Genomic DNA, 20,692 nt, shown 5'->3' with positions numbered 1-20,692 from the left:
TATAATTCCATTTTCTTCTGATCTTTAATGTTTTTGATGAGATGTCAGCCATCATTTTTATCTTTATTCCTCTGTATTCCTTTGCTACTTTCATGACTTTTCTCCTTATCTTTTCACTATACTGTATAGTCTAAGTTAAGGATGTTTCTAGATGTGATTTTCTTTATATTTATTTTCCTTGGAGTTTGCTGAGACTGTTGAATATTGTCACCATATTTGAAAAATTTTTAACACTGTGTTCTTCAAAATTTTACCTGCCTCATTCTCTTTACATTTCCTCTGAGAACTTAAGTCATATGTATGTTACATTGCTTAATACTGTCACACAAGTCATGGTGGCTCTTTTAATCATTTGTTTCCAATCTGTGTTCTATTAATTACTCTCCAGGTTCACTAACCCTTAATTCTGTATTCTCTAATCTATTGTTAAACTCTTTCATTGATTTTATATATTGTATGTTTAGTTCAAGAATTTTCTTTTTTTTTAATCTTTAAGTTTATTTTGAGAGAGAAAGAGCACACAAGTGGAGGATGAACTGAGAGAGAGGGGGCGAGAGAGAGAAACCCAAGCAGCTCTGAACTGTTAGTGCCAAAATCAGGAGTCAGATACTTAACCAACTGAGACACCCAGGTGCCCCAGATTGAGGATTTGCATGAAATCTTTTTTACAATTTCTCTTTCCTGCTGAAATTCCTAATATATGTACTGATTATAGTCATGTTGTTTTATTTAAGTCCTTAAACATACCTTAGAGCTATTTTAAATTTCTTCTTCGGTAATTCCAGCACCTGAGCCATTTCTGTTTCTGTTGAGTCCTTTTTCTCTTGAGGTGATTTTCCCCCCACACTTCATGTGTCTAGTGACTTTTCATTGTATGCTGGACATCATAATTATATCTTTGACTGGCATTTATACATTTTCTCATCAAAACTTAATGTAGTTTGATCCATGTGGTTGTGTTCTAAAAATAACCAAATTTATTGGATTTGATTAAATTAGTTGCAGGGAGCACTTATTAAAAAGATGAAGAGACTAAACAATATATCATTATAGAGCAAGACAGCCTCCAGTGATTTGATATTCTGCATTCTAACATCACCTAAACAGTGAGTACAAAGACTTCTTTGTTCCAAAAATACCACACAAGGCCATTTTCTAGCTGATAGAAAGAGAAAAGTACATTTTTGTTGGTAATCTTAAAATGTAAATTTTGTTTCTCAAAAGCTTATCATTTTTACAGATTAATTATTTTAGTTCCATCATGTGTTCTAAATCCAAATAAAGGTGATAATAGTAATAAATTTAAATATAAAAAATGCAATTTAATAGCAAAAATAATTGGTTTTGTTTGACTAGTCATCTTACTTTATAGATCAGAGGGGGAAAATTGAATTACTTGCTCCTTTGAAAGTTATTTTTTATTTGCCTATACAACATTTCCATATTAGTGACCTTCTATTTTCTTTGCTACTTATGTGTTTAGAAACTCTGGCTCTTTAATCTAATTTAATTAACAAACATAATCTAGTAAAATGCCTGCGTGTTTTCCTCATTTTCTTAGTTTTCCTTGCTACACCATTCTTTCTTTCTATCATGACCATGTATATCTCAATTAGTAGTTAATAGTGGTTATAGAAATCTAAATTATTGCTTTTGAGAGCACTTTCTTTCCTAACAAAGTCATTGGTTCCCTGATTCTTATAACTTTTGGGTTTTCTCAATTGTACTTTCTCAAAGCTGGAAATATTTACTTAAGATAAATATTTGTTTAAAACACATTTGTTTTAAATAATATATTTTATACACAATGAAACACAACCAGTTTAAACTTTATTGAACATTCCAATTTACAAATACTTTTAAAATTTAGTTTATTATTTTCACATGTATAATGTGCTTGTGGTGTTTCAGACATCAGCCAGTTTGGCTAAAGGGGACATTTTGGGACACTAGGGCCACCTTGGTATTTCTACAATAATGTTAGGTAGACACTTGGTAGTTCTGTTAACCATAATATTCAGAGTCCCACAGAATATGTACAGAAACTTTAGTCTCCTTCATTAAGATAGCTAACTGCAGAGGTCATTGGCAGAACCCAGAAATTATTCTGGATCTTTCTCCAGCAAATTCTTTGGCACCAGTGGCAGTGTCCTTAGGTTGCTGATTTTTGACCAAGGATCTTTGTGGTCTAGGGATTTGGCAACTGCTATTGATTCTTAAAGTAAAACCTGAATTTAGTGGTAAGCCAGAAAGTAGACAACTCAATGGAAATTTTCTAATCTCTCTTAAGCCTGTTTATAAAGCATCTAACATATACACAGATGAATTAATTCTCACCTTTGATATTTTCAGGTTAGTTTGTGATATGATTTTCATAATGCATACAACATGTCTTTGGTGTGGTAATCCTAATTCTCAACTTCTTACACGACTAACAATTTAGGCCATTTCTCCTTGCTGGTTAATAAATATGAATAGAATATAGTAACAATGATAAAAATAATTAGACACAAGTATGTATTAAGTGCAGGCACTGGCTTAAGCACTTAATAGGTATTATATCATTTATTTTCCTTTCCATGATTCTGTGAGATACTGTTATTATCTCTGTTTTATATACAAAGAAACAAGATTGAGAGGCTATGTGACATGTCCAAGGTTTTACAAAGTGGATGGGTGACCCAAAATTCATACGTAATTCTTATAGCTCCAAAGACCAATAAGTTATGTTGGGTTATGGAGCCACAAGTTTTCATATCGACCTTAATATTCACTGGACAAAATCCTGTAAGGCAACAAATTTAAGATGAAAGTTATGGGTTATTGAAAAGGTCTATCAAAATTCTTCAGAAAGAAATTCTTTCGAGTGGTAAATTCTGACCCAGAAACTTATGAAATGAAAAAAAAATCTCTTAATAAGATAAAAGGATTTAATAAAAATGATTAAATATAACTTTACTGATATTGTTAGAGATATATATATAGGGGAAATCCTTCCTCACCTGGGAATTAGATCTATCCTCTGCACAGTAACCAGTGTGACCTTTTAAAATGTAAATAGAGTCAACACATACTTACTTATTACACTTACACTGTGCTCATACTAAGAATAAAAAATGAACTCCCCATGTACCTACTCACTATGTACCCTGCTCAAGATGCGGATGAACAGACATCTCCAACTATGTCTTTGTGTCTGCTCTCTGCTCCTGACTCAGTTTCTGCTTTTTCTTAAGCACACCAGTAGTGTTTGCTTGTTATTTTCTATCTCCTCTGGAAAAACATAAGCTCCATGAGAGCAGATACCTGACTTGTGGTTAATGCCCACAGTCTTATTAGAATTAAGATTCCTAATGGTAATATAATTACTAAAATCCACAGTTGACTGATGATCACTAGGGTTGTGCATTCTTAGTAATTCTTGAAGCTTTCATCTGTATTTTATTAGGAAAAGAAATTTGATCCTTTCTTCAAGTAAATAGTAATGGAGTGACCAGAGGTGATTAAATTATCACTGTAATATTCAAAGATGCTTTTGTTTATTAATGGTAGCCATTTATTGAAAAAGTTGGCTTTTCTTGTCACTTGTAATAAATTCATGAATTTGCTAATTTCCCTCATCCAAATAATAATTTTCTGCCATTCAATATGTGGTTACAAATGTATGAATATACTAATTAATTATAAACCAGATAATTTTATTTAATGAATATTATAGTAAATGAGTACTTGTCAAGTTATTTTATTAAACATGTAGGTGCTTGTAGAGAAACATGTTTAAAATTGGAAAAGAGAAAAATTATAAGGGAAAAAATGCTCTTAAAACTTGGGTTTCCTCTTTGGGGCAGGTTCCCACCCACTTTCCTGCTTTGTATAATCAGGGCTACAGAAGCAGTATGTCTGAGGTAGGGATAGCCTCTTACAGTACAAGTAGGAATTCTAAGGGAGACTTAGTCTCTAAGAATGAGTATTTGATAGCAAGAATGGTAGTGGCTGGAAATCATCTGAACTTTGTGTCTACCAGAAAGTTAACTTCTAACATTATTCTTGGAATACCTTTAAAAGCTATGAGAGACATCCAGCTTCTCATGGAAAATTCTAGATCTTACATTGCACTTGTCCATAGCAAAATATATTTTATTTATATAAACAAACAAAATTGAAAACAAAACAACCTTTCTCATGCCAGTAGTCATTAATTGTGGGAAAAATAATTGTCTTCCTTGAAGTATTTCATTAGGTAGCCAGCAGCCTGGAAGTTTTGCTAATCAGCTGTGTGACCTTGGGAAAGTCATGTGTCCTGTCAGACTTCATGTTACTTCATGTCATTGGGGATGAGGGTGTTGCTGGTTTGATTTTCATTCCTGATCTAGAGTTACCTAGGTCCATGAGGTTGTGACATTTCACATGGGAAGGATAGCAATCATTTGTCCTTAGATTGCATGCTCATTCTTTTAAGAAATACAGCAAGTTCAGGGCGCCTGGGTGGCTTAGTCGGTTAAGCATCCGACTTTCGCTTAGGTCATGATCTCACGGTTCGTGGGTTCGGGCCCCACGTTGGGCTCTGTGCTGACTGCCAGCTCAGAGCCTGGAGCCTGTTTCAGTCTGTCACTCCCTCTCTCTCTGACCCTCCCCTGCTCACGCTGTCTCTCTCTCTCTCCTAAAAAAAAAAAAAAAAAAAAAAAAAAATTGAGAAGTTCTACAGCATAACCATTGTTTTCAGGGAAACACCTCTGAGAATAAAATTCTCTTTCTTTTTCTTTCCTTCCTTCTAAATAGATATAAACTTCCTACTTTAAACTCGAAAAAGGGAGAGATTTCAAGAAATGATTGCTTGATTGGATCATTTCCACATGCCCCCATGAATAATTTTATTATTTTAGATTTAAAGAGTTTCTTATGAGTAATAGAGAAAGAGCTTTGTGTGTGTGTGCGTGTGTGTATGTATGTGCACATGTGTGCAAATGTATGTGTGTATTCATATGCATGTGTGTATACATGTGTATGCATGTATATGTGCATATGTACATGTGATATGTATTCATATTTGAACATATGTTTGTATGTATACCTGATATGCATGTATGTGTATGTGTACAGTATGTATGCATTGTGCATGCGTGCACACTGTGCATGCATGCATGTGCATGTATATATGCATGTGTTCATATGCATTCGTGTGTGTGTGTGATTTTAGGAACTTAATTGTGGAGTTGAAATGACTTGCTTCACTCCATCTTAGTTTGCTGTATAGTTAAAGAAATTCAGAACCAAATCAAACCTTTGCTCTGACATTTTTGGAAGTGATTATGTTATACATATGAATATGTTCATGATTTATGCTTCTTCCTAAAAGGTTTCAGGTGGCTGAGAACATTACAACCACCATGAAGAAAACTTTTTTCTAGGTTTTAGAGGCTTTTGTCATCATTCCACATCAGATTGGCTGACATTCAGAGGCGGTTCTGATTCAAGGAAGCAAGAATGGAGAGGAGGAGGAGGATTTACAGTTTCATAGTAATATTCTCTGAAAACTCAGGGCCAAAGCACAATGGGCCACAACCTACTTTCATTTGGTAAAAATGCTTTTCTGATTATGAGGAAATAAAAGAAGATTCATTTTATCTGCTGATTAAGAATCTGGATGAGCTGTCCAGAGAATGTCTTCTAAAGGCTGAAAGACACTGGTTTGAATCCTGGCTTTTTTCCCTTCCTAGTGGTGGGACCAAGGGCAAGCCACCCTAGGCCAGACCTGTGCCCTCCTGGGTACACATGGCAGATACTAGGCAGAGGGAGAAAAAGACATGGAGCAATTTCCCTTTGCAATCATCAACCAATTTCGGAGCACGAGGCTAACTAATTGTGCAGTTTAGTTTCATTATTGTTTAAACAAGTTTCTTTATGTGTCAGATGAGAAACAAACAGGAGACTGCCGCTAGGACATATTTTATATTCCTGTTCCAGTTTCATTAATAGCTCTAAAGGAAACCTCTCTTGTAATTGGCTTGAGTATTCTGTCTTCATTATTAAATACCAGCCATTTTTTATATCTTACACCTCTTTTTGACTCTCTGTGCCAAATTTTTCTGTGACCTTCTAAATAAAAAATGACATTGAACTACAGAGCAGGTGGTTTTCTGGGAGCATGCCTTTCCCATTTAAATTTCCAGGAGCACCACCATGCTCTTAGAAATAACAAGGACAGATGTCTGGAGTCTGTGGCTTTATTTATTCCACTTCAGAGACAACATTAACTATCAGGTTAAACTCAGCAAAGTTGTCTTTAGTTTGGAGCCACCTAAATAGACTTTACAAGTCTCTTATGTCATACCCCCTAACTGCAGGTTTTAACATTAAATCTCAATCACACCTCCTGCCAGGTCCATATCCTGCCTCCGGATATCATTTGAGAGGAGTTACAGGATCTTGACTTAGAATCACAAGGTGTGCCTTAAACTTTAGACTGTCAGGTGAGGTAACATTTGGGGGGAGGTAGGTATTATTATTGCTCCCACTTCATGAATGACAGAACTGACGGTTACAAAAGTTAAATAAATTGCCCGGTTACGTGAGACGATGTGGTGGACCTAGGGTCAGAAATTAACTGGTTTTGATTCCATGAAGAGAGCTTAAATATTGCACTTTCTAGAAAGCATCCTTTTTTTATGGATATTTATTTCCCTGGTCTTTCTTAGACCTGGTGTTGAGTGATTGGAAGTTATAATGACTTTGGAAAGCAGACTGTCAAAGGCATAGGTTGAATTCAGTTGAGTCAGGTAGGTGTTGTTTTTATTTTGTTGCTCTATTGGGCTACAGCATCGTTTCCTGCAGTGTTTGATGCTATTGTTGCTGCTGTTCCTACGTTTTCTGAAGTCACCCTTCACAATCCACAGGATGCTCTTCCCAGGGAGTACGGAGCTCTGCTCTCAGATGAAGCAAGAGACACCTCTGGAGAGATGTTCCTGCAGTGAGCTTGTTGATGTTGTGTGTGGGGACATCTGTAACCTATAGCATTTCTGTACCAGGGGCCCTGAGTATTCATTCATTCACTCATTCATTCATTCATTCATTCATCCATTCATTCTTTTCTTGGATCTACCTGCAAAGGAAAAGATTTCAGAATCTTTCCACTGAGGCTTGTGAGAGCAGGCAGGAAGCCAGCAGCAGTTGAAGGTGCCTGATGCAATCTGTCAGACATGCTGTGCTCTCTTTGTTTCTTTCCCTTGCCTTTTCCCCCTTATCTTTAAGTTTAATAGACTAAAGATGGGGAAATGGTGGAGCAGGTGACTCCTGTTCTTGAGCATGGAAGTCCTTTGTGTTCCCCTGGGAGTGTCTGCTGCTAGGGTTCAAGTTGCTGATGTATGTTCTTCCAGTGTGGCAGCGCGCAGCTCCCATTCGAAAAGTTCACCAGAACCTCATGAGGGGAGAGCTTTTGTTGTCATATTTGCTTTCCTGGGAGAGGTAACCATTTTCCGCTGCATGGTTATCGTGTTGAGGATTGGGAACCAGGGCACGCTGGCGATAAGGATTTAATGAATACATATGAGAAGAGGAGATTCAGGCCACCGGGCAGCACGTTGCCCGAGGCCACTTCCCATTTCAAGATGGTGAGATATTTAGGGGAGTAAATTTCAGATGATCATGGGAGGAAAAATATTCTAGGGGCATTGGGGTAAGGGATACATTCTCATCTGTGTTTTCAACAGCAGGTAGGTGGTACATGTCACTGAGACCCTTGTGAGTCACTTCTCGGTTTTGTCCATTGTCTTTGTTTTTATAATTCACTTATAGCTTTAAAAAATATCATTAGACTGCCCTTGTGTTCATTATTCCACATGGCAGAGAAGACATGCTTTTAATTTATTCTTTGCCTCTAATTGTAGTGTCTGCATGTCAGGGTTCACTGGCTAGAGAGAGAATGAGCCCTGCCTTTTTCTAGCAGATAATCGAACCTGGTAACGATTACTGTCAGAAATCCCTTGAGGTTGCGTTCATCCCAGTCCATTGTCCCTCATGGTGGTTTCCAGCATCCCATGTGCTGCGACACTGAGAACTTTCCAACAGGAAACAGCACATCGGAGTTTGTGTGCTGCAGACCCTGAGTGCACTAACGTTAGTACCTTCTTTCTGGGTTTGTACCAGTCTCTGCCTCTAAGTACTTCTGAAGAGAGGGTTTTCAATTTTGAAATGTTTAAAGAAGTGTTTGTGATACAGGCAACAGACAAAGGACTAGTATCGAGGATAGAGACAGAACTCCTCATACCAATAACAAAGATATCATAGTAAAAACTCCTTCATATCAATCCATTGTAAAGAAGGAACAGAAGAATGGGCAAAGGACGTGAGCAGTCAGTTGACAGGAGTGGAATTACATGGAAAAAGCAAATGTGCTCAATTTCTCTAATAATCAAGGAAAAGCAAATTAAAGCAGTGAAATACTGTTTTTACTAATCAGTTGACAAAAGAATGGAGATGATAATAATGACGATGATGGTGGTGGTGATATCAGATGTTGCTAAGGCCAGGAGCAATGGGGTTCTGCTGGTATAGCCACCCTACAAGTCAGGTTTGCAGAGGTTTATAAAACTAAAAATGCACAGACCCTATGAGCCATCGACCCCACATCTGGCATCTGCTTATAGAAACACTACTGTGTCTTCTTGGAAACAATGGTATATCCATGCAATGGGATTCTAGGGAGTAGCTAAAAAGAATGAAGCAGATATACAGGTAATTGCAAGGATGATGTCCAGAACATAGGTAACTTTAAAAATCAAAGGCAGGGTTAAAAGTTATGTGTACAATGTGATATAATTTAGGTTAAGAAATTTAGGTTAAGAAAATGATCATACAGATAGTGAGTGTGAATATATGTCTGTTGTTACAGAGGAAAAGGTCTGTTGGTAATATCTGGGGAGGGGCCTGGTATTAGCACTGGGATCAGAGGGGATGTGAGTGTTATCTGGGATGCTGCTTATTTTATTACAAAAAAATTATTTGGGAGTAATCAAAATTGAATTTTTTAAAGTTTTCATTTAAGAGAGAAAGAAGAGATGGGTGGGTGGGCAAATACCCGTTAAGTCTTCTCGCATTGCAACTACTCCTTTTCATTCTCTTTATAAGACCTCAGGATCCCACCATTCTGGGGCGTTCGGGCAAAGATTAAACGGGCTTTATGTGTATCTTGCTCTCCCATGCATTCTCTGCCCTGAGCATGGGCCCTGGCATGAGGCTGGCCCTGAATCACTGTGTATTGGGTTGGCAGTGAACATGGAGATCTGCTGTGGCGGGCTTTGTTGACCTTGGCTGTGGGCATGTAACTGGTGATAGATTATTGTCATCTGCTTTACTGTCAGTGGTGTCCTGGCTTCTGATTCTAGAAAGCCCACTCTGTATTCAGATCCTGGGTTTACCCAAGCCTCTACTCGCTTTCCTCTTAGTCTGTGTAATAGAGGGGCTTTCTGCCCCTTTACTTGAGGCTTCTCTGACCTGCCTGGGAACGTTAGAGCCAGGGCTGAATTCTTGGGCACATAGGGGCCCAAGCTTGGTTTGATACTCTGCTGTTACCATATTGAAATTATTTTTTTAAATTAATTTGCTTATTTGTTTTTGAGCCCACAACACATTCTTTTTGTTATCTGTATGTTTGAGCTTGATTTACTTTATTGTAGATAAATTACACATCTACTTACATAAAAGGCAAAAGAAAATAGGCTCTGGTGACTTAAGTAGAAATATACTAAAAATCTTAAATTATGTACTTTGGCAAAATGTTATAATTTTCATTCTTCTTCCATTTTGTTGAGAAATAATTTACTTATTGACTGTATAAGTTTGATGCATAGAGAATGATGGTTTGACTTACATGTAGTATAAAATTATGAGTGCAATCGGTTCAGCCAACATCCATCTGACTTTGTGTGATCCTCGCTTCCTTACACTGGTGTCTGCATGTCTGAGTAATGGGGCTCCTCTTCCAGTTTTGCCTTGGCAGACGCAGTCCTTCGGCAGCTGGCCCAGTGTGGGCTTCTGGGTGTGACCGCTGGACATGTGTTTGGGTAGGGGGGACCTCTTATCATGGTCTCTTTTCAGGCAAGGCAAGTGTTCGAGCTCTGAGAACAGGGAAGGGCATGCCTGGCTGACAACCGCTGGGCAGCCCTGCTGGCTCAGACCCCACCCGAGTGAGGCTGTAGGACGGGCGCTGTGCTGGCCTGGATTCCCTGGTCAGGCTTACGAGACGGTGGGCCTGGGTGCGTTGTTCAGTATTAGGTGGGACCGTGAAGTAGCTTCCCTGCCCTGGCAGGGTCTCAGGCCACGGCCCAGGGCTTGTACAGTTCAGACAGGGCCTCTGCTTGGGGGGTGGGGGGGGATTCTGTGTCTCAGCCCCTTGCCTGGGTGGGAGGTGGGGCACAGCCCAGACTCCTCTCAGTTTCCCCAAACAGGCTCCCAGGGGAGGAGGGGCCAGGGGTTGCCCTCAGCCTTGGCTGTGAACCAGGCTTAGACACAGCATGGGAGGCCCACCTGCCCAGTGCTGGCTGTGCCCTCGGGGTGGGGGGATCAGCTCTGCCATCCTGCCTCTTGAACACAGCTCCCAGGAGTTGCGGCCAGCCCTTCTGGTCACGTGGGACCGCAGCAGGTGGGGGTGTAACTCAGCACCTCACCTGCGTGGGGGCAGACTGGTCTCTGGAGCAGAGCCCACCCCACCAAGGTCTCTGGTCAGAGTACACCCCACCTTGGTTGTGCAGGGGAGACAAGCCGCCGGTTGGGGTCACCACCTGGCCACTGCAGGCAGGAACCCAGTCTGCCAAGACCCATGTGCTGGTTGTTGCCAGTCCGTCCCCCTTCTTCATCACAGTCTGAGCCCCAGTGTCTGGGCCTGGAAGATTCCCCTGCAGTCCCTGTGGTGCGAGGTCAGGGTAGGGGCTCTCACCAAGTGACCCACGATGCTGGGGAAGGCTGGCTGTCACCCCTGGGCTCTCTTTTCCAGCTGGAGGAACGGGAGACCCTGGGGGCCTCCTGGCATTGTCGTGCACAGGCCTGGGGGAGGGGAATGGGTGCCGGTGTGGCTGCTCCTCTTACCCCCAATGCTGTCTGTCTTAGTCTCTGTGGTGTGGGGGTGCTTCCGCCTCACCCCCATGTTCTAGGTTTTTCTCAGTGGTGTCTTGTTCTTGAGTGGATGTTAGCTGTTTTCTTGAGAGGGAGCAAAGTCAGGGATAACCTATATCACTGTCTTGGTGACGTCCCTACCCTTAAAAGTCTTAATAGTTTTTAATAGAGAGGACTGCATCTTCCTTTTGTGTTGGGACCTCTGGATGATGTAGCCAGTCGTGGTTAGAGCCATTTCTGGTGCCTGCCCCTGGCCAGGCAGTGAGTGCATCTGATGAGAACCCTGAACCCTGGTTGGAAGAGAACTTTTGGCTCATGGCCCCAGAGAAGCAGACAGCTCTGATGTTGAAGCAACAAAAGGAGCTCTTTATGACAGCCTAGACTTTCATGTTTCTCAGAGGAGACCATGGAATCTGTTTGTTTTTACCCCGCCGGCAACAACCTCTATCTCTTTTTGTGCCCGAATGCATGTTAAATGACCACAGTTCCTGATGGGCCTGCACCTCTCAGAAGGAAGGCTTTACTCCATAATGGATGGAATGATGAGGCTTTCATGTGGCCCCTGGAGGACTGTTTTGCATTTCAGTCAGGTGCCGAGCTGCAGATGGAGCCAGGACCTTCCGGGCGGCTTTGCACTCTGTGTGATGGGGCAAGCGGCCGGGAGGCAGCCTCTGCCACATGCCACATGCCACATGCCAGGCAGCTCCTGGACTGCCATGGTCCGTTGCACTTGAATTTCCCCACACTGCTGCTGTTTACCACTTTCGTCTTCTCCCCACATGCCTGCATCTTTGCATCCTTATACCCACACATCTCTGAGGCTCCACACCCTTGCATCCCTGCATCTCTGCACCCCTACACCCCCTCATCTCTGCATCCTCACACCCTTGCATCCCCACATCTCTGCATCTCCAGACTTCTGTGTCTCTCCATTCCCTCGTCCCTGCGTCTCTGCATCCCCGCATACTTGCATGCCTGCATATCCCTGTATCTCTGCACCCCATACCCCTGCACTTTCCCCATCCCTGCATCCTCTGCACCTCTGTATCCCATCATGGAGCTGAACAAGGGGATGCAGGAGGAGATGAGAAGTACCATAGTTGCTCCTCTTGCTTGAAGCAGCCTCAGCTAATAAAGGGACATGGATCTAGGAGTCAAACTGATCTAATTTCAAAGTCTAGTGTGGCCATTTCATAGCTGGACAAGTTCTTCGGCAAGTTATTTAACTTCTCTGAGCCACAAATTAGGATTACATGAGAGGGGCACCAGGCTCAGAGTTGTTTAAGTACCTTCTCACTCTGCTGCTCTTCCCTCGATCTAGAATTTTCCACTAGTATCCCTTTCATGCTCTCTCCTTTCCCTATCTCTACCCCATCTGAACCGCCCTGGGGATACCAGAAATGGCCAAGCAGAGTGGGTTTGGGTTTTCCTCTAAAATGTATAAAAATCAGGGTACGTATATTCCTCCATTATCATTCATGGGCAAGCTCAAGTGTTCCCTGTGGTTCTAGTGAACAAGTCCTGAGCTGCAAGCCACACTGAGGTCCCAAGCCCCAGGGCATCCCGTAGCTCTGCTTTGTAACCCAGCACAGAGTCCAGTCTTTGGGAGTTGTGGTTCAATGAGTGATCTCACTGCTCTTCCATGGACCTAGACTGGAGATGCACACATAGTCTCTTTGGGAACCCAGGTTTCAGTGGAGCAGTTAAAATCAGCATATTCTTAACCTTGGAGACATTGGCCATCCCAGGGCACATTGGAGGTTGGTTGGTTGAAGTGAGAGTTAAGTTGGTCCTCTTGGTCAGACAGTTGAATTTAATGACTGTAACGCGAAGGTGTATCTTGGGTGACTTTTCAGGCAGATGTCCATCTCTGGCTTAGAATGGGCAAGAGGTATGTCTGTGTCATCAATTTACTAGCTGGAGAGAGCTGGTAGACACATTTGTATTTGTATTCTAAAGATGTAGGATGTTTGCAAACTTTACTTCAGGCACCAAAATTTCATTTAAAATATACCTATTTTTCAAGAATGCCATAAAATAGCAATAATTTTTATAGCTCCAAATTATTTTGATCTTTTTCAGCCTTCCATCTTTGTTATAAACTGTGCTTTATGTGTCTGTCATAATATTTGCCTTTCCACTCCTTTTAATGTGTTGGGATATTTTGGAATCAGTTACACAATGCTTTTGTTTCTCGTATTAAACAACCACCAATTTTTCCCTTAAATATTTTGAATATTGAAAATAATTTCGTAGGTGACATTAATTATGATGCACATCTCTGCTGAGCTATTCTTCCGTGGTGATATTAACGATAGTGTTTTGGCATTCCTGACTGGCTCTGTCATTAACTTATCGTAAATACCAGCCCCAATTAATGTGCAGAAGTGAAATCAGTTGAGGAGTGAAATGTATGTAAGGCAAATAGAGAGTAGATGCTGTGTCTTTCCCTGAGGAACAACTGAATTTGTCAACTGTCAAATCTGAATTCTTAATGGTTCTCTTTGTGAAAAAAAAATGCATTCTTTCATTTTTTTTTTTCATTTTACAAAATAATCTGTTACCACAGTTGGTGGTGATACCTGTTTGCACATCATCTTACCCTTTGATGTCTTTCCATTCTCTTAAATGAGAAAATCCTTTTTTGATTCAAAGATATGCCGTGTAGCTCCTTATTTATGTGTCTGCTTGTACTCTGCCTACCTCTGTGTCTTCCTTTTACTCTTGATTTTTTGTTGCCTTTTCTATCCTCTCTCTCTTCCCTCGTCAGTCTTTATCATTCATTCCCTCTTTCCCTCCATCCTCTTCCCTTCCTTTTCCTCTCCCTTCCCCCATCTCTCTTTGTGTTCTCTTGTCCTCTCTATTTGTTTCAGAGTGCTGTCAGAAGTCAGCCCTGGGACTGTTTGCTTATGTGTATACTGTATTCAGCTCAGGATGAACCAGAGATGGTTGCTACCTTGTCACTTGACATTGTACAGTGTCCCCCAAGTCCCGTGCTTGTGGGTCATCAAGTACATATCTGTTGATGAATTAAATTTCTCATGAAACAGATATTCCAAATTGTATAACAGAGGGCAGTCTTTAAGTTAGCAACCATCTCAGACACGTCTGCTTACCTTGGATCTCCCATCCAGCAATCAGCTGTTCGTTTGGTTGTGTAAGATGCACAGTGGAGGGCCTCTTCCATTATTGCCAATGTGCTTGGCATGGGCTTGGAGTTCGGGATCCAAAAGGAGTTACTATATCTCCAAGTCAAGGTACTTTTAAAAGTAAAGAGGAGCTTTTGATAATTACTGTTGGACTACTCTGGGCAAACAGTAGGATTGCCAGGTAGAATATAGAGTACCTGGTTAAATTTGAAATTTAAGTTCAACTGGGCATTCTTTGTTCTATTTGTTCTCCTGGCAGTCCTATTTGTACTCATAAACACATGAGACCTGCTCCCTGCCAGCACAAAGTTTACAGTCTAGTGATCTAACTCCAGACTTGACCTTGGGCACTATGCCAATGACTTCACCTGTCGGGACAATGCTGGTAGCTGGCTGGTGCTTTCCAACTTAGCAGTGGGGAACTGGCAGGTTAATACCATCCCCAAGGTCAGTCACTGGGACCTGGGCAGGCAAGGAGGGGAATGGGGACCAGGACTTCAGGTCCAGCTATCTGCCAAGGCTTTGCCCTTCCCCAACCACACCCTCCTGCCTTCTGACCAGCATGTGACAGTAGTGAGTTTTTTTAGCAGGGTTTTTTAAGCGATCCGGCAGAGGAGCGAAGAGCCTTCACCATTACTTCTCCACTGCTGGGTGTTTTAGGCAGCAGGAGGCAACCAGCTGTTTTCACCGTATCAAACTCAAAACATGTCACGCAGAAAAAATGTCAAGTCATTTTGAAAAATGTCTGAAGCATAATACGCTTGACAAGGGTGAAATAGCATTGGCCATAGTCACGTAATTACTACCTCAGTGTTTGTTTACACTGCAGCCCTTTCTTCTTCCACTTGAATTATTTAAATCAATCTGAGTAACAGTGCAGCTTTCTAAAACCCAGGTCTCAGCATGAACCTCTGTTAGGTATTCTCAGGTTCTTCCCAACCATGTTCCTTGCCAGGTTGACTAAGCAACTTAACAGTTTATTCCATGTTCATATCTTCAGACTAAACCCAGACAGACTTATTGAATTAAAGTAAATCAAGGTCACCTATATATATATATGTCTTTTTCTGCAAACAGAAAATGTTAAGATAGGGCGAGGCACTGAGGTCCAAGATCTGATCTGAACTGAAGTTGCAGCTAGACACTGTAACATTATGGTCCACTAGATGTCGCTGAAGACTCACACCAGCGCCCTGAGAGCCCATTTATGGATGTTTTAAAAAGTCCTTAAAAATGGCAAGCCAGAGTTAAAAATCTGGAATTTCCAAATATTTCTTTTTTCTTTTTTTTTACCTTAGACTTTTTAATATCTTCTTTGTGTTCATCCAAATGAGCCTACGTTCTCCTTTCCATGATCTCTACCTTTCTAAATTTGGCAAAAAACAAGTTGAGGAGGATAAGAAAGCCTGTTTTATTGAAACCATCTTGCTCTTTGTGTATGTTGCTTTTTTCACATTTTTGTGAAGCTCCTCAGTTTGGTTAGTGTGTATTCACTTAATGTATCTAGTTACTGCAGATTTCTTACATCCCAGGTAGGTGATTTTCCTTTCATGGATCTTTGGTTGATTTACTTTGAGAAAGGAAAAACATGTCTTTAACATTGGGCAAATGCCCCTGATAATAGGTCGGATACCTGCATCCTGGCCTGAAGACTCAGGATGGAGGAATTCATCCTCCTGGAGGAAGATGAGATGATTGGCCTTAGGGATTTTGAAGCCAGTCCCTCTAGTACACAGAGTAAGTTCTAGACTGTGCAACAACAACAAAAACAGAAAGACTAGCAGCTGCTATAGATTTCCACTCCTAATGAGCTACATTTTTCTTCCAGAGCATGGCTAATATGGAATGGGATCCTCAAATTTAAAAAAAAAAAAAGGAATGTTAAAAGCGAATAAGGTTAGCTTTAATCAACCAAAAAAAAAATCATAAAACTAATTTTCAGAAAAGCTGGAGACCCATGGAAAGTTCTTTTGTAACTATTATAATGGCAAGCAGTTTTTTTTCCTTTTTGTTGTTAAAGTGTCCTCTCTTTTAAATAGCAAACTGCCTGATTGGAAGGGGATGTTAGAACCCTATGTTTGATTGGGAATTTGGTCTAGATCCTGTCTTTACAGGAGAGCCCTGTTATCGTAGTACCTTCTGTAAGAGGAATCCCATGCTCCTCAGCTGTTGCTGGGATTTCATAAAGGGACTAGGAGATCTTCAGGGAACTATACTGGTGATGCTTCATGGGCAACTGTAGTGAGTGGCACTTTGCTAACCTCTGCTGCTCACCTCCCCTGTCTACCTTGGTACTCAGCAGTATAAAGCCCCCTAAAATGGGAAGTCGTTGTCTTTTGCCATGGAATTTATTTGAATGGTGGAATGACATATCTATCTGTTTGAGTTAATTTTTACAGTCTTCTATGGATTTCATTATATTGCAGAAAATTTAACATCCATGACATAATAATGTAATCATAAGATGGTTAGATTTCCCAGTCATTGGAAGAGAAAGGCCCAAGTTCCCTGATTATAATCTGACGTTCTGTTTAGAATTTCAGGGAATGAATGCCCTATAAATGTCTACTCAACTGTACTGTGGATGGAGATTGGGGAAAAAGAAGCCGCAGTTCAGTATCAAAACACAAAACACTTCCTGAGTTTCCCCACAGTATGAATTAATCATATTTAATACTAATTATGTCCTTGCTACACAACAACTTCCTGTGTAAATTGTGGGAAAATGTGAAAACATTTCCAAGCCCCAAGCAAGTTTTAAAATGAGACTGTACATGTGAATTTGTTCTTTGCTACATGTCCCTTTCGATACAAATTATTCTCTGCAGAATTACCAAGATGCAGTGTCGCTATTTTTCACTTTCAGAAAAATTACTGATATTTTCCCTCCCCTTCAATCAAAGTGCTAAAAGTAGTGGGGTTGGGTCAACAATACAGCTTTGATCGAGTTGTTCGGCTCACTTAGAATTATTTGTGCATATATTACAAAGATCTCTAGTGAATCGTTTGACTTTTGTAATTTATAACTCTTTGTCCCCAGAGGCAACAGTTGGAATTTAAACTACCAAGCAACCATTTTTTATGTCTTTGATTAAAGCTCCTCTTCCTATTCAACATACTCAGAAGTTGACCTAGTCCTAAATATGGTTTGGTTTCTTGATGGATCTTCGGTATTCTGGGTCCTTCAGATGTTTGCGGGGTCCACTCTGCAGGAAGTTCCCAAACCAGCCAGACCCTTGAGTGTCCTCCAGATCTGTAATAACCTTGGCAAGACCAGCACTCTCAAACTAGAGTGAATACCTTAAATCTATAAAGACTCTATCACTAGAGGATTTCTCTACATTTTTTGAGTAATATGGAAATTAGTTTGAACTCATTGTTTCGTACAATAGCATGTATATATATATACATACACATATGCGTATAAATGCAGATGCATTTCTGTCACAAAGTGAATTCTAGAATAGCATGTCATTCTTTAAAATATTATAAATTAAATTTATGTCCTTGACGTAAACCTAACCTTGTAGCTTTATCAAAATGTGTGCTTATAAAATGGATTGATAAATTTGGTTGTTCAAACCTAGTGCCCATCCATAAGGGACTCAGATAAATTACAGCCATAAAAACTGTGATGAAGGTCAATGTTTATTAATGTGGAAAGATGGCCATGCCACATTCTTGGGCAAAACAAAATGAAACTGCAAAATACCCTGTGTTTTTGTGGTCCCTTTTTAAAAATGTGTGTATTTATAGATGCACATCTGAAAGCCTGTATATATCACTAGACTGGTAGAAATACACCTATTTAAATATTTTCAACCCTCCTATGCCTTCTAATTTTTATGAGGAAGTTATATTACTTCTATTATCTGAAAATAAAGAAGGAAACTCTTTTCTGTTGGGGATAAATGAAGGTCATATTTGTTTTAGATCTTTCAGTTCACTGTGTGTTTTCAGATACTGATATCAAAATATAACTAGAGCAAAAAATGTAGATGCATTTCAGTAACAAAGTGAATTCCAGAATATGGTGGCATTCTCCAAGATACTGTATTCATTTCAAAGAAGGAGGAAGTAAAACATGCTCTTTTCCTAACAATCTGTGAGTTTTCTCTTGAAAACAAAAGCATTGAAATCATTTTCCCGAAGTGTCCGGCGCCTGTATACCCATTTCATGTGTTTCTTTCCATCCAGGCTTAGTTAGGATTCTGCTAAGGTTTTATCGAAACATTACAAACTTATTAGGAATGTGAGGCTTTTGGCATACGGAATTGCTGTTACTGTTTATTATGGTTTTTTTTCCCCTAAATCACTTCAGGCATTAATTTTAAGAAAGCATGCCTGGATTCAGTTTATTTTAATTAAAATATAAAATGAGAAAGAAGTAAAGGTTGACACTTTGGGAGGTTCTTCTCACAGGCTGTCTGCATTCTATCTTCTGCACTCCAATTACAAATGAAGACCAAGGATTACTGGGTCTTGCTTGATGTCATAGCCTTTTCACCATGCCTTTTGCTTGGGCTAAAATAATTAAGTGGAGGAATTCTTAAAAAAAAATCAAAAGGGTTTCATTTGGGTAGACTAGCACGTTCTAATCAGAATATTGTGGAGCTGACATTTTGATTCAAAGCAAAAAAATGCTCACAAATCCACTTATGAAATGGACAATAAAATAACTCTTTGTTGAGCTTAATTTGCCATTGGAAGCTGGGGGAAGCAGGAAGGAATATTGATTAGTGGGACAGTTATCAAGGTTGTCAGTAGCCAGATGTTGATGTACTTGTTCAGTGTCTCTCTCTTTCCAGTTACATAAGCTCTATGAGAATGGGGACAGTATCGGTGATGTTCTCTGTTGTTATAACTCCAGGAACTAGCTAGTGCCTGCAACTTAGTAGATGTTCAGTACATCAATACTAGATGAACATATTCTGGAAATGGTGAAGTTGTCCTCTTCAGGTATTTTTGCCAAGAGTTGATTTTCTTTTGATGTAATATTCTTCAGCCTTTGAGAAATTAAAATTTGAATTCTGCAGAGTAATCCTCCTCCTTGAGAAATTTTAGACTCTTAGTGATGCATCAATTTCCAGCAAAGATGGAAGAGCCTCATTACATCCAGGTCTTCTCTCTTACAAATAAAAGACTAGAAATCACACTAAAAAAATGAGCATAGGAAAACTTTGAAGGGTAGAAAGAAGACAGATGGTCTGAGGACATTCACACAAGAGGAACCACATGATTGTAGGTCCCCTGGGTTTCCTTATTTCTTGCCATACATCATGTATAGAGCACTCCAGAATCTTCCCACCTGGACCTCCAGTAAGCACAGATTATAAGGAAAGTCACTTCCCCCTAGACAGTGGACCAAATAAGGATGGAGTAACAGCAGGAAGCCTTTTTGGCAATATTCACCTCCCTATAGATTGAATAGGACCAAATAGAGAGCTAATCTTCCCACATACCTGCCCCCCATTGCTTCCAGCCAGCAGCATCATGTAGCAGTATTTCAATCCCCCTACCTGGTGGTGGTAGCAGACCTGAGCAAGGAGCTAATCTTCCATTCCCCGTCTAAGTGAAGAATGCAGTGTAGGCTTCTCTCACTGGTTGGTATTTGGGTAGCTGAGCAGGGACCTGGTCTTCCATCTCCTGCTTGGTGAAGTAGTCCAGAGTTAGCCGAGCCTCCACCCCTGCCTGGCATCAACAAGACTAAGTTGGGCCATTCAAATTAAGGGTTGTTAGCACTCTCCTTTCTGCCACACCGGTGTGAAGCTGAACTTCCACCCCCTGCACCGATGCAACGGGAATGAGACTGAATGAGATGAGGTGAAGCAGAGCTACCTGGCACTGTGGTTTGGCCCACCTCCACCCCCCACCATTGCTGGTTGGGTCCCCTATGAAATCAGTGAGACTGGTCACGGTGGTATGAAGTGGGGCTGTCAGTACTCCAGTACCTCCAGCCTCAGTGTGAGTGGGGAGCTGAGTGTCCATGTCCATTCTGCAGCAAAAGAGTGATGTTCCACTCCTCTCTCCAGTCCTTCCCTCCTCTAGTGGCAGTAGAGTCCAGCAGGGCATTGGGCTGACATGCCCAAGGCAGTAGGGTGACGTGATCTGAGTCCCACTTTCACCAGAAATATGTCATCAGGGTTGAGAGGAGAGCTGAACTGTCACCCTACTTGAATGCAATAAAATTATATGACTCAGTGTTTCACTTTTGCTGAGATAGTGTGGATGGGGTACAGTAGGAAGGAACACACACTCACTCAGTCCCCTGTTATACATCAGTAGGAGGATGGCTGCTAAAAGGGAAGATTTAACAGGAGCCAGAATCTCATAATATAAAATCCAGAATGTCCAAGACATAGTGGAAATCATTCATTATACTAAGAACCAAGAAAAATTACAACTTGAGTGAGAAAAGACAGTTAACATCAATCAAG

General features: G+C 40.6%; 1 protein-coding gene across 2 annotated transcripts in view; it reads left to right on the top strand.

Moving 5' to 3' along the window:
- The window catches only part of CACNA2D3 (calcium voltage-gated channel auxiliary subunit alpha2delta 3), a 771,963-nt gene that overhangs the window by 76,991 nt on the left and 674,280 nt on the right, over positions 1-20,692 (top strand). The gene's annotated exons all lie outside the window — the stretch shown is intronic.

Source organism: Crocuta crocuta, unplaced genomic scaffold (assembly GCF_008692635.1).
Source record: "Crocuta crocuta isolate KB4526 unplaced genomic scaffold, BGI_CrCroc_1.0 scaffold87, whole genome shotgun sequence".
NCBI classification, from domain to species: Eukaryota; Metazoa; Chordata; class Mammalia; order Carnivora; family Hyaenidae; genus Crocuta; species Crocuta crocuta.
This window is presented reverse-complemented; position numbering and strand designations above follow the sequence as displayed.